This window comes from Leopardus geoffroyi (assembly GCF_018350155.1).
Source record: "Leopardus geoffroyi isolate Oge1 chromosome X unlocalized genomic scaffold, O.geoffroyi_Oge1_pat1.0 chrX_random_Un_scaffold_60, whole genome shotgun sequence".
Classification (NCBI taxonomy): Eukaryota; Metazoa; Chordata; class Mammalia; order Carnivora; family Felidae; genus Leopardus; species Leopardus geoffroyi.
Window position 1 is genome coordinate 47,299 of NW_025543573.1, and position 14,313 is coordinate 61,611.

The 14,313-nt window shown below is 60.3% G+C and overlaps 1 long non-coding RNA gene across 1 annotated transcript; it reads right to left on the minus strand.

Annotated features, from left to right (window-relative positions):
• Positions 1-1,176: 1,176 nt before the first annotated feature.
• LOC123595715 lies at positions 1,177-14,081 on the minus strand. The gene is made up of 2 exons (XR_006711326.1): positions 13,769-14,081; positions 1,177-2,201 (listed from the first exon to the last, which is right to left on the minus strand). It is a non-coding gene; the product is annotated as an uncharacterized LOC123595715 (long non-coding RNA).
• Positions 14,082-14,313: the final 232 nt, after the last annotated feature.

Here is a 14,313-nt window from a genome sequence, read left to right on the forward strand (position 1 = left end):
CAGGTCATGATCTCCCAGTTTGTGAGTTCGAGCTCCGCGTGGGGCTCTGTGCTGACAGTTCGGAGCCTGGAGCCTGCTTCGGATTCTGTGTCTCCCTCTCTCCCTGCCCCTCTCCGGCTCACGCTCTGTGTCTGTCTCTCAGTGGTAAATCAATGTTAAAAAAACAAAACAAACAGACAGCGCAGACCGGCACGTGTGGTGTGGGCTCCCTCTCTGTGCTCCAATGTCTCCGTCTCCCTCAGCCTCGGACACCCCAGGAGGGGGTGCCCTGCTGCTGTACCTGACCCTGCACATGGAGCTGCCCCCCCTCCCCCCCCCCCCCCCACTGCCCTGCACTGGCTGTGTTCCCAGCCGAGCAGGAAAGCTCTAGTAGCCGCCACCGTGATGCCTCAAGTGCATATGGCGAACGTTTTCTTTTTGTAATTTTTTGGGTAAAGAGCATCTGAATCCAGCTTTAACTCATGGTCTAGAACTAGCAATAAGGAGACGAAGTTAATGTGAACTCGTGAGGCCTCTGAGCTGGCCCAGCGCAGTGCTGTGGAGACGCAGACCGGAAACGGCGCGTCCATGTCTAGGTGGTGAGTGCCCACGTGGTGCCATGGGAGTCTGTCCCGTCCGTGGCCTGAAGCCGTGTCCCCTCCAGCGTTCCCAGGTTTTCACTCTGGGCGTGTGGCCTGGGCACCATCCCTGCTAAACACCCTACAGGCCCAAGTGTCCTGCTGGTCGTACACGAGAGGGACCCAGCCTCCAGCGCCGGCACAGCCAGTCCCACCTTGCAGGGTGACCGATTGCTCACGACTGTTCCAGACTCTTCCAGTGCGAGAGGCACGTGCACCAGCGGAGCTCGGCTCCCCAGGGAGCACATTCAGGATGGGGACTCGGGGCTCTCCCACAGCAGTTCCCCAGAAGGGGCCTTCCCGTTGGGAGAGAATGTGTGTGACGCTGGGGAGGGGACAAGGAACTCTGGCGTGGCTTTAGGAATCCAAACTCGGGGCCTGGGGGGCTCGGTCGGCAGGCGTCTGACTCTGGATGTCAACTCAGGCCATGATCTCCTAGTCTGTGGGTTCGAGTCCCGTGGCGGAGTCTAAGGTGACAGCACAGAGCCTGCTTGGTTCTCCGCCACCCTGAACCCATGTGTGTCTCTCTCTTCCAAAACAAAACAAAACAAAACAAACATTTAGAAGAAATAACAAACTCTGCGATTAATTAACCTGTGTCCTGCTCTGTGCCACAGCGTCCCCTGAGAAGGTGGGTGTCTGCAGCCCACAGTCAACAGACCACGCAGGGGTGGGAGAGTAAGCAGGCACTTCCCTTACCTCCTGTGAATCCCTGCTGCGTCTGCGCGGTCCTGGACACTGAGGGCGGCGGTCACGGTATCTGTGCCTCAGCCAGTGGACGGGGTATGTTCTAGGAGGGGATAAGGTGGGACCCCCCCCTCCCCAGGGTCTCCTGAGCACAGGGGATGCGGGACCCGGGACCCTGGTTAGTGGCAGGATGTGAGAAAAGGGTAAAGTGGTTGGTACGTGGTCATCGTGTGACTGGCGGGAGAAGAAACAGTTGACATGTGGGGGTGAGTGCTGGGGACAGGGCCGTGATCCTCCCCTGCCTTTCACCTGTGGGACACCTGGCCCAATCTATCCTCTCAGGATTTTCTAGCATCCTCGTCAGCTTCCTGGAACCCTTGCTGTACAGACCACACTACAACAAAGGGGGCCAGACGTCAAGCTGGGTGCACGGTCGTGTACTTTGCTGCTTCAGCCAAGAGTGCAGTCTTTTCTGGCCTGCAGCTGCCCCCCCCCCCCCCCCGGGAGCAGGAAGCCCCGGACGTGACCCGAACGAGACAGGTGGACGGGCGGCCGGTCTCTGCAGGGGCAGCTGAGCACGTGCTTCTGAGCAGCCCCCCCAAAGCCTGCCTTTCTTGCTGTGCTGGGACCCTGTGTGCCCTCCCGACCCCCAGGCTCGGGCAGCTGCGATCCAGCCTTGTCTCTGTGGTCTGCAAGGTTCTCCGGGTGCCAGGGTGCCACGAGGGGCTTGGCCGTGGCCTCAGGGACACTTCCCTGCGCAGCACGGGGGGCATGTATCAGGGTACAGTAACACCGTACTTTCCATCCTGTGGACGTTGGGCTTCACAACAGCCACTCCGTCCTCGGTGTCCCGCCGTCCTCCGTGTCCCGCCGTCCTCGGTGTCCCCGTGTCCGGGCCTGTGAGTGTGGAGCAGTAGACAGGTCAGCAGGGTTGGGAGTGCAGCCAGAAGACAGGAGGGTCTGGACACTGGCAAGCTCCAGTTGAGGGGGAGAGGACGGGGGGCAGGGGCCTGGGAACGATGCTGCACCTTGATGGCACGGCCACCCTGAAAGAGAATGTGCTGTCTCCCTCATCCATGCTTCTGTCCCGTGTCCTGGCCACGGAACTGGACTTTGATCTCACCTGACCTGTTCCTAGCTGCCCCTGCGGGGGGCGGGTGTGTGTGTGTGTCACGTGGACCTGGCCCCTCAGCCCCTCCTCGAAATCCCGACATGTCTTCTGCACCTCCCCCAACACCACGCCTGCACACGACCCCAATCTGTCTCCTCCCCCCTCTCACTATACCACCCCTGGTCGGTCAACTGTCCCCATTCTCAGATACAGGGACGGGGCTCAGACAACAACCAGCTCCAGACACCAGCAGCTGGAGGCTGTGTAGACCCTGTACCCAGGCTCCCGGCCTATTGCCGCAAGCCAGTGCAGAAATGAGCTGGGGTGCGAGCAGCCGGGCCTCCCTGGGCCCTGTGACCCTGCAAACGCAGGAGAGCTGAGCATTCCAACCTGAGAACAAATGCACCATCCCGGTGGCCAGCACGTACCCGGCCCGGTCCTGCCAGGGCACAGGTCCGAGGTCCAGGCGTACCAGGCAGGAGGAGGTGCCCCCCACGTGCACCTGCCTACCGCAGCCCCCTGCAGACACTCCTTTTCTGTCCCTTGACCTACCACCTTCCGATGCTTGTCCGCTGGGCCCTTGTCACCTGTAGCGCCACTTCTGCTCAGGTGCTCGTCCCTGCGGTCCGCCCACCCCGCACAGGCTGCGTACCAGCAGCCCTTACGATGCCTCGCGTCGCAGGTGTCCTAAGAAAGAAACCAACCCTCCCTTGCCCAGGAGCCCTTGAGTGCCGCCGGCCTCTGTCCTGGGGACTTGCCTGCTAGGCCAGCTTTCTCTGTGATGCTCCAGGGACACGGTGCCGGTACCTCGCGAGCTCCTACGGCCTCCAGTGCCATGTCTGTGTCCAGAACAGCACCCCTACCTCGGTCTGCCTTTCAGTGGAGGGTCCCTGCTCCCCGGGGAGCCACCCAGGTGCGCCTGGGTGTCCGATTAGGGTCTCTGAACAAGAGCCCTCTTCTCTCCGACCCCGTGCGTTTGGTACCCCTACGGCCCTGGGAAGTCAGCCCGCCGTGCTGGTCGCTCCTTCAGAGTCTCTGCCCGCAGGCCTCCCACAGCCAAAGTGACCGTTTCTGGTCATGGGCAGTCCGTGCTGTTCCCTCCAACTTTTGCAGGTACTTCCCTCTTTCTGGAATATTCTCCCGTCTGTGCCTCTCCCACCTCATCAAACTCCCGGACAGCAGTCCGACCTCCGCTTTCCCAGGGGCCTTTGCACGCAGTTGTTACTTTACCGTTGTCACTGTGCGCCACAACCCCAATGTGTCCCCGGTCACCCCCAGCTACACCCTTCCTTCTAAGGGGACAGGCTGCCTTTCCAGTTACTTCCAAGGAGGCGTCTTGCTCCTCAGCTGCTTTGCAGGACAGGCTGCTGGAGCACGTCCTGCGAGTGGGGAGGAGGACTCGGGGCCCCCCGAGCAGGCTGCCGGGGATGTCGACGGTCGGAACTGCGCACTCCTCACAGGGCTGGCCTGGCCCGGGCGACTCCGCTCCTCACAGGGCCCCGTGTGCCACACAGAAAGGGGACGCAGCCCCTGCACGGTGCCTGGGCCAGCTTACTAACGGGGCTCTTGCACACTGGCCCAGAGCGGAAATTCCCATCAACACTGTCAAGAAGAGGGCGGCGGGTCTAAGGGATCCTACTGGCCCAGCACGCTGCCCTGGAAACAGGGATGCCGAGAGTCCCACCCAGACTGTTCCAATCCCTGCTGCCTGTACTGAAGCTGACGGAGAGGTGGCATCCCCGACCGACCGCTGCTCCTCTGATTAGACCCGGTCGCTGGGTACATGCCTGCCCGGCACGCGCTCACCCTGTGTCACTCGTGGGGAGCGGGAGGGGTCTGGTTGGACCAGGACGGTGGTCAGAGGGCAGGGGAAGGGTGTGCCCCGCGGTGTCACTGCCTGGGGACCTGGAACAGGGCTGTCTTCACCTGCAGAGGCTGAATCCTCACGGTGGGGGGTGAGAGGCTAACATCAGGCCTGGGAGCCCCACCTGATGTCCGCTGGGTATAGGGGGCACCGTCAGAGCTCCCTCATGGCCACGACACAACAGGTCTGTGAATGAGGCCGAGGGGAAGTCTGCCAGCCAGAGGAGAAGCTGAACTGGTGCCGCCAGGAGCCCTCAGGGTCACCAGGGTCCAGAGAACAAGGTCAAAATGGCAGGAGGTATGAGCCGTGGGGCCTGAGTCTTTATCGACATTCAGGCACAACCTGGCTGTGAGCTCTTGGGGCAAGTGACCCGGGAACGGAGGTTTCATCCGCGCATTGTGCGATGTGACCCTCAGAACGGTGCTGCGCGGTGGGCAGGAAGCCCCCGGCCCCAGATCTGCGCATACGTGCGTGTGCGTGTGTAGACATGCCTGATGCGTCTACATAACATACAGTTGATTAAACCCAATGCGTCTACATAACATACAGTTGATTAAACCCCACACCTCCCACCTGTCCTGACAGCAGGGACCTCCGCGGCTGTTTCCAACCACATACACGTCAGCTGCTGTGCACACAGACCATGCGCCCCGCACCCCTCCGCAGACGGAGAAGGAGCCCGTGTTAGGAGGGCGGGGATGTGTCCTTTCACACTGGAAGGGACAAGAAATGGGCCGAGCTCAAAGACGTCTGTGTGACACGCGGCTCCCACCTTGAGCCTGGTGTTTCCAGGAGCCGCGCGCCTCGGGGACTTGCTGGGGACAGCCTCCATTCCAAACGGGGAGTCCGGATCCGGTGTCCTGCAGCCCTGCCGTTTCCAGGTGGCCTGGACACCTGCCTCCCATCCTGGACTGCACGGCTGCTTCTGTGGGCGGGACCCAGGGGTGCGTGGGGACTGCGAGGATGGGAGCCTGCATTGCAGGGTTAGCACCGGGGCAGGACTTAAGTCTAAGGTGGGAGCTTAGGGTTCGGGTTCGGCCCTGCGTAAACTCCAGGTCTGGGTTTGTGATTAAGGCAGGTCTCAGGTCAGGGGCCAGGGGTTTATAAAGCTCATGAGGCTGACAGTGTTGTATGGGTTGCAACTTCTGTGGATCTTCGGCTGTTCAGGGTGAGGATAGGAGTTACGAGTGAGGGCTAGGGCCGTGGGAAAGTAATGGAGGTCAGCGTCAAAGTCAGAACCACGGTCAGAGCTCAGTGTCCCTGAGATGCTAGGGCTGGCATGGCTTGCGCCCCCTGTGACACGTCTCTTCCCAAACGTTGTAAAAGGCCCACTAAGGAGGGTCTCACGTGGACATAACCTTGTGTTGCAGGGCTACCCTGAACGGGATCAGGTGCCATCTGCAGTCCCATCGAGGACACACTGTGACCTACCTGCGGATCTTCTCCTCTGGATGGAGCACCGACCCACAGGAGAGACCAGGGCCTGGTGGCACTACCCACCCCTCCCAGCACCTCTCCTGGCATCGGACCGTGGACACCGGGCTGCTGTACCCACTAAGTGGTCGCCGAGACTAGGTGGGTCACAGTGGGGTCCCTAGCGTCACCCCAAAGGATCCCTTCACTCTGCCCCTCCTAAGTCTCTGGCTAGAACATCTCTGTCCTTCTCTCCTCCTCTGACCTCACTCTCCCCACGCCAGAGCCCCTTTTAGCGATGGCACCACCGAGTCTGGGGGCAGTGACCTGCCCACGGGATGTCCGAAATGCTCTCCCTGGACTGCTATTTCTAGGAGCCCAGAGCACACGAACCTGTAAACCCCAGGGTGGGAGAGGGCTGGGGGAGGCGAGACACCATGGTCACCTGCTCTGCTCACTCACAAAAGTGCAGCTTTGTTCCCTCGGTGAAGCTCCACTTTGGGGTTTCTTGTGTGTGTGGGGGTGCTATAATCCTGCCTCAGACACCGAGGACACCACTGCTCTGTATTCTCAGCTTCTCCCGCTTGGTACCCGTTAGTCTGGGGCCCATCGAGCCAGACACGGTTGTCACAGGGGGTGGGCTGCAGGCTGAGGGCAGCTGAGAGGTGAGGCTCCCAAGAAGAAACTAGGCCGACAGTGTCAGCAGGGACTAGGACAACAGGGACCATGTGAGGATGACCCATCACCCACACAAACACACACTTGTACCAGAGAACCGACAAGAATTTTTGCAGCTAGTGCTAGAATGACCAAATATACGCCTTGGGGCCACACTGTGGCAATGTGTCAGAGGGCACGTCCAGGCCTTGGGCAGAGGACGGAAAAGCCTGAGTCTCTGCCTCCCTGCGGGGTGGGAGTGGGGCATGCCTACCGATCAGGACCGCATCTTGGGGGGGTGGGCACGCCTACCGATCAGGACCGCATCTTGGGGGGGGCATGCCTACCGATCAGGACCGCATCTTCCGGGGGGGTGGGGGGGCATGCCTACTGATCAGGACCACGTCTTCCGGGGGGGGGGTGGCGGGGCATGCCTACCGATCAGGACCGTATCTTCCGGGGGGGGGGGCGTGCCTACCGATCAGGACCGCATCTTGGGGGGGGGCATGCCTACCGATCAGGACCGCATCTTCCGGGGGGGGGCGTGCCTACCGATCAGGACCGCATCTTGGGTGGGGGCATGCCTACCGATCAGGACCGCATCTTCGGGGGGGTGGCGGGGCATGCCTACCGATCAGGATCGCGTCTTCTGGGGGGGGTGGGCATGCCTACCGATCAGGACCGCATCTTCCGGGGGGGTGGGGGGGCATGCCTACTGATCAGGACCGCGTCTTCCGGGGGGGGTGTGGCAGGGCATGCCTACCGATCAGGACCGTATCTTCCGGGGGGGGGGGCGTGCCTACCGATCAGGACCGCATCTTGGGGGGGGCATGCCTACCGATCAGGACCGCATCTTCGGGGGGGGGGCGTGCCTACCAATCAGGACCGCATCTTGGGGGGGGGCGGGGGGCCGTGCCTACCGATCAGGACCGCATCTTCCTGGGTGGGGGGGCATGTCTAATATCAGGACTGCATCTTTGGGGCTGCCTCCAGGGCCACTGGGGTGCCAGCTGTCACAGCCGCTCCTTCCCCTTCCTTGCAGAGCACAAGTCCCTGGAGCCAGCCCTGCACACGCCACGTGGTCACCCGACTGAGTGGGGCAGAAAGGCTGTGTGGGCTTCTGGGGAGGATGAGGGGGCCGGCAGCCCCTTCACGGCCAGGTGGTGCTGCTGCTGGTGTGTAAACCCCGACCTGGGGGTTCCCCCTTTTGCTCCGCAAGGGCCTGACTTCGGCACTGATGGCGCGCACACGGCCAGCCACGGGCCGAGCCGGGACAGACAGACGCAGGCGCCGCTCCACAAGGGGGCTCCTCTGTTTAGAGCGCTCGGGGGATTTTCATGAGGGCTGGCCCGTTTGGGCTGTGTGGTCTCGCTCCTGCCGCACGTCAAATCCCTGTGTGTTTCACACGTTTATTCTTGAAGTACAGTCGAATGCTCTGCTGAGCCAGCCAGGTGCCCCAGTAAGTGTATTTCAAGTAGAGGCGGATGCTCTGTGGACTGAGCCCACCAGGCACCCCAGATTCCTGGATGTAAAGAGTGAAACTCTACGCCTGCGGCCGATAAAAGCAGAACCCCAGGCAGGTGAAGCCGCTGTCTCCAGCTGTGTGGCCCCAGGTGTGCCGTGTAACCCACGCTTCCTACAAGTGATAAACTTTTCTCCCCCCTTCAATGTTTCCCGAGGGCTGTTCCTGAAAGGCGTGTTGGGATCACGGAGCAGTACAAGGGCTGGTCCGGCCACAACACTGGTGGTTACAAATCTCTGAAAGTCTCATCAAAATACTTCCACTCTCAGGGCGCCTGCGTGGCTCAGTCGGTTAAGCGCCCGACTCCGGCTCAGGTCACGATCTCACGATCTCATGATCTCACGATCTCACGATCTCATGATCTCACCGTTGGTCAGTGTGAATCCCCAGTCGGGCCTTTGCTAACAGCGTGGAGCCCACTTTGGATCCTCTGTCTCCCTGTCTTTCTGCCCCTCCCCTGGTTGCGCACTCTCCCTCAAAAGTAAATGAATATTAAAATAAATACTTCCCCCTTTTAAGACTTCGGAAAACACGGAAAACGCCTGAAAAAGCTTATATTTTATCACTTTTTTCCTCGCAAATTCTTAAGGCGTCCTCATCGTTTAACATGACCGTGAAATAACCTAGGTGTCTTACGTCTAGGAAATTACTTCAAAGAACAGATTACACTACTTTTAAAAATTCGGCTTGAGAGGCTGACAAGTAGAATTTCATACCTAAACCTTCAGGAACTTGACTTGGACTTATACTTACGTCTGCTTTATTTGGAGAAACCTAGAGGAAAACACTGAATGTGTGGAGCGGGTATTTGCCCTGTTTTACCGTGTGCATGCCCTGACTGCCCTGACGGCTGGCACAACTGGGAACAGGACTCAAAGCACCACTGTTGGGTCAGTACCTCACACAGGTTTCCCCTTCCTGCGGGGAATGTGGGTACCCTCCTCGGTTAGGGAGACGGTGACCGGGCCCTCACTAAAGAGGACGGGGGTGGGGGGCTGCAAGAGGGAGCCATCACTCTCCATGCTCATTGCAGCGGGAGCACTCAATTAGGCACCCCAGGGGCAAGTCTCAACAGGAAGACTCATCCCTTACAGATCCCAGCAGGGGTAGGGGCACCCTGCACCTACCGGGAGGAACCCCCACCCCTGCAAGTCAACCAGGCAGAAAGTGTCATCTCAAGTCTTGATTCTGTCCAAAGTTTCTTCCAGAACAACCCCTGCCAACTTCCTGCTTCTCCACACAGCAGAACCCTTGTTTGTTGGGCTTGTCCACAGTTTTGCTTCCTTGTCCCAAGTCACAGTTCTCTTACTCCCAGATAAACCCTTTTTCGCTGGTAAAATATCTTATTTTAAAGGTTAACGTTAGTGTATTAAAGCAGGGGTTTTTATTTTGTGTTAAAAACTGTTATAAAAGGATTATAAAACTGTAAGTAAAAGGATTCCTATAGTTCAGATATGTCCTGTCTTACACGAAAATGTTTAACTAGAATATTCATTTGAATGCGAACTGCCAAGAAGTGAACGCCACCCCCTGTCCCATGCAGGCGTACTTTGCACAGAGTTCTGCTTGAAATCAGCTAGACGGCTGGTGACGCCTAAGAATGCATGCAATGGGGTCAAAGTGGGCATCTCTGGTCCTTCCAAAGGGAGAGTCACAGGTGGTCCCGTTCAGCATCCTGACACCTGTGGGCACCGCTCTGGCAGGCCATCGTCACCTGGTGGGGCCAGGCTTCCTACTGGTCACGCCTGGGGACCCGGTCTGGCTGTTTGGTTAGGCTTGGAACTCTGGGCTTCTGACATGAGACAGCGCCGGGCATGGGGAGGGGGTTACTCTCAGACGTTATAGCGAGTGCCGGTGGGGGGGGGTTACGCTCAGACATTAGAGTGAGCACTGGGGAGTTACTCTCAGATGGTAGAGCGAGCACCCGGTTTTGGGGGGGGGGCGGTTACTCACAGATGTTACAGCGAGCGCCGGACTGGGGGAGGGGGTTACTCTCAGATGTTAGACCGAGCGCCGGGCTGGGGGTGTTACTCTCAGACGTTAGAGCGAGTGCTGGGGGGGTGGTTACTCTCAGACGTTAGAGCGAGTGCAGGGCTGGGGGGGATTAAAGATGTTACAGCGAGCGCTGGGCTGGGGGGGGGTTATTCATAGACGTTAGAGCAAGTGCCGGGCTGGGGGGGGGGTTACTCTCAGATGTCAGACGGAGTGCAGGGCTGGGGGGGGTTACTCTCAGATGTTAGCGCGAGAGAGCACCAGGTGGTGGTGGGGGGTTTACTCTCAGATGTTAGAGCGAGCACCAGGTTGGGGGGGACTACTCTCAGATGTTAGAGCGAGCGCCGGGGGAGTTACTCTCAGACATTAGAGCGAGCGCCGGGGAGTTACTCTCAGACGTTAGAGCGGGCGCCGGGCTGGGGGGGGGGGGTTACTCTCAGACGTTAGCGCAAAGAGCCCCAGGTGGTGGTGGGGGGTTTACTCTCAGATGTTAGAGCGAGCACCAGGTTGGGGGGGATTACTCTCAGATGTTAGAGCGAGCGCCGGGGGAGTTACTCTCAGACATTAGAGCGAGCGCCGGGGAGTTACTCTCAGATGTTAGAGCACCGGGTTGGGGGGGGTGGTTACTCTCAGATGTTAGAGTGAGCGCCAGGCTGGGGGGGGGGCGGTTACAGACGTTACAGCGAGCGCCGGGCTGGGGGGGGGGTTACTCTCAGATGTTAGAGCGAGCGCTGGGTGGGGGGGTTACTCTCAGACGTTAGAGCGAGCGCCGGGGAGTTACTCTCAGATGTTAGAGTGAACACCGGACTGGGGGGCGGTTACTCTCAGATGTTAGAGTGAGCGCCAGGCTGGGGGGGGGGGCGGTTACAGACGTTACAGCGAGCGCCGGGCTGGGGGGGGTACTCTCAGATGTTAGAGCGAGGGCCGGGGGAGTTACTCTCAGACATTAGAGCGAGTGCAGGGCTGGGGGGGGGTTACTCTCGGACGTTAGAGTGAGCACCGGGTTGGGGGGGGTTACTCTCCGAGGTTAGAGTGAGCGCCGGTGGAGTTACTCTCAGACATTAGAGCGAGCGCCCGGGTGTTACTTTCAGACATTAGAGCGAGCGCCGGGGGAGTTACTCTCAGATGTTAGAGAGAGCACCGGGTTGGGGGAGGTTACTCTCAAATGTTAGAGTGAGCGCCGGGGAGTTACTCTCAGACATTAGAGCGAGAGCCGGGGAGTTACTCTCAGATGTTAGAGTGAGCACCGGGTTGGTGGGGGGGGGGGTTACTCTCAGATGTTAGAGTGAGCGCCAGGCTGGGGGAGGTGGTTACAGACGTTACAGCGAGTGCCGGGCTGGGGGGTGGGGGTTACTCTCAGATGTTAGAGCGAGCGCCGGGGGAGTTACTCTCAGATGTTAGAGAGAGCACCGGGTTGGGGGGGTGGTTACTCTCAGATGTTAGAGCGAGCACCAGGGGAGTTACTCTCAGACATTAGAGCGAGCGCCGGGGAGTTACTCTCAGATGTTAGAGCGAGCACCGGGTTGGGGGGGGGTTACTCTCAGATGTTAGAGTGAGTGCCAGGCTGGGGGGGGGGCGGTTACAGACGTTACAGTGAGCGCCGGGCTGGGGGGGGGGTTACTCTCAGACATTAGAGCGAGCGCCGAGGGAGTTACTCTCAGACATTAGAGCGAGCGCCGGGGGAGTTACTCTCAGACATTAGAGCGAGCGCCGGGGAGTTACTCTCAGATGTTAGAGCGAGCACCGGGTTGGGGGGGGTTACTCTCAGATGTTAGAGTGAGTGCCAGGCTGGGGGGGGGGCGGTTACAGACGTTACAGTGAGCGCCGGGCTGGGGGGGGGGTTACTCTCAGACATTAGAGCGAGCGCCGGGGGAGTTACTCTCAGACATTAGAGCGAGCGCCGGGGGAGTTATTCTCAGACATTAGAGCGAGTGCCGGGGGAGTTATTCTCAGACATTAGAGCGAGCGCTGGGGAGTTACTCTCAGATGGTAGAGTGAGCACCCGGTTGGGGGGGGGGGGCGGTTACTCACAGATGTTACAGCGAGCGCCGGACTGGGGGAGGGGGTTACTCTCAGATGTTAGACCGAGTGCAGGGCTGGGGGGAGTTACTCTCAGACATTAGAGAGAGCGCTGGGGAGTTACTCTCAGATGTTAGAGCACCGGGTTGGGGGGGGGGGTTACTCTCAGATGTTAGAGCGAGCGCCGGGGGAGTTACTCTCAGACATTAGTGCGAGTGCAGGGCTGGGGGGGGGTTACTCTCAGACGTTAGAGTGAGCACCGGGTTGGGGGGGGTTACTCTCAGATGTTAGAGCACCGGGTTGGGGGGGGTGGTTACTCTCAGATGTTAGAGCGAGCGCCGGGGGAGTTACTCTCAGACATTAGAGCGAGCGCCGGGGGAGTTACTCTCAGATGTTAGAGCGAGCGCCGGGGGAGTTACTCTCAGATGTTAGAGTGAGCACCGGGCTGGGGGGCGGTTACTCTCAGATGTTTGAGCGCCAGGCTGGGGGGGGGGGGCGGTTACAGACGTTACAGTGAGCGCCGGGTTGGGGGGGGGGGTTACTCTCAGATGTTAGAGCGAGCACCGGGGGAGTTACTCTCAGACATTAGAGCGAGCGCCGGGGAGTTACTCTCAGACGTTAGAGCGAGCACCGGGTTGAGGGGGGGGTTACTCTCAGATGTTAGAGTGAGCACCGGGCTGGGGGGCAGTTACTCTCGGATGTTACAGCGAGCACTGGGCTGGGGTGGGGGGGGGTTACTCTCAGATGTTAGAGTGAGCGCCGGGTTGGGGGGCGGTTACTCTCAGACGGAAGGATCTGGGGGACAGCGTAAGCCCATGCAACTTTGACCCGCCTGTTTCGACAATTACGCAGGACAGACTGTTAAGGATCTGCTGAAACCCAAAAAGAGAAGTGGGGTGCACCCCGCGCAGGAAACCCCCTGTGCTCCCCAAAAAGGAAACAAACACACCGGCCAGTGACTGCGGCACAGCCTGCTCCCTCTGCCACTCTGTGGAACGTGCTTTGCACAACCAGACAAGGCAGCTGAGGAACGAAGGCACGTCAGTGTCAAAACAAAACAAAGGCCGTTCCCCCCGGGATACCTGCAGCCAGCAAGAAAAAAATAACAAACGAACTGACCTTCCTGTGAGCCGAGACTGCGCCACGGGCTGCCACGCTGGCAGGTGTCGGTGGGCTCCCGCGCTCGCGGGTGTCAGGTGCCATGAGGCCTGAGCCCCGGACCCTGCGCCAGGGTCCCGAATGACGGCCCGGCCCACGTCCTGTGTCCCCAGTCGTGCCTGTGAACCCGCAACCCTGGCGTGGCCCGCACCTTCCCTGGGCCGGGCCTGATTCAGGTCGGGAATAGGGCATCTGAGCTTCGAGTCCCTAAAGACACCTCTGGGGAGTTCAACGTGCCCTGTGGGGCCCTGGCTCCAGGGACCCGCCCACCTCCCGCGTCCTGGACCCGCATCGTGCTGCCCAGGGTCCCCGTAGACTCTGGGAACGAGACCCCAGCCTCCCACACCACCCCAGACCCTCCATTCCAGCCCATCCCCGCCTAAGGCCCCACCGGCCCTCCCACGGCGCCCCCACAGCCGGTTCGAGCCCCGACCGCAACTAAAGACCCCGGCTGCCCCCCCCCCCCCCACTCCTCCCAACTGAGGATCCTGGGCCTCCCCCTGTCCCTCCCGCGGCGCCCCTGGATTGTCCAGTCCTGCCCCGCCCCTATTTAAGGACCGCAGGCCGCCAGCTCCCCCGCCCCTCCCCCTGCTCACTGGTCCCTCCTAGCTGGTGCCCCACCCCCACCACAACCCCGGGCGTCTCCCCAGCCAACCCAGTTCGTGGCCTGCCCCCAGTCGCCCCCTTCCCGATCACCCCTGGAGGTTGCACTAAAGTCCTGGTCCTACCTACCGCCGCTCTCGGCGCGGCCCGCTCCCTCCCATTCCGTCCCACCGCTGGGTCCTCAGCCTCGGCTCCCCGACTGGGTCTACGCGCCGAGCGGCCCTCGAACCCTCCCTTGGGCCTTCGGATTCTTCCGTCAGTTTTCGGCCACCATCGCTCGACATCGGCTCAGCTTCGTCTCTTTCCGCTCAGTCTCCGCCCTTTCCATCCTCCCTCGTCGCTGCCCGCCGCCACTCGGCTGTCCCCGTCGATGATCGGCACCGCGCACGGCCTCGGCCCTATTCCCCATCCCGCGGTCTTTCGGTCGCGCGCGCATTCTTGGTCTTGACCCAGGGATGCCCCTCTCTTTCAGTGCGGGGGATCTACGCAGGCGCTCTGCGGTTTCTCCCATCTGGGGTGAATTCTCACATTCTCGGAAGATGCTGTCTCAGGAAACTACACCATCATGGTCTCAAGCGAGGGGTCAGGGCAGAGGGGTAGGGGTGATATCACGAACAGACAGCAAGGGTCAGATAGGGAAGGGGTTGTGTTTAGGCTATAAGCTTTAGGC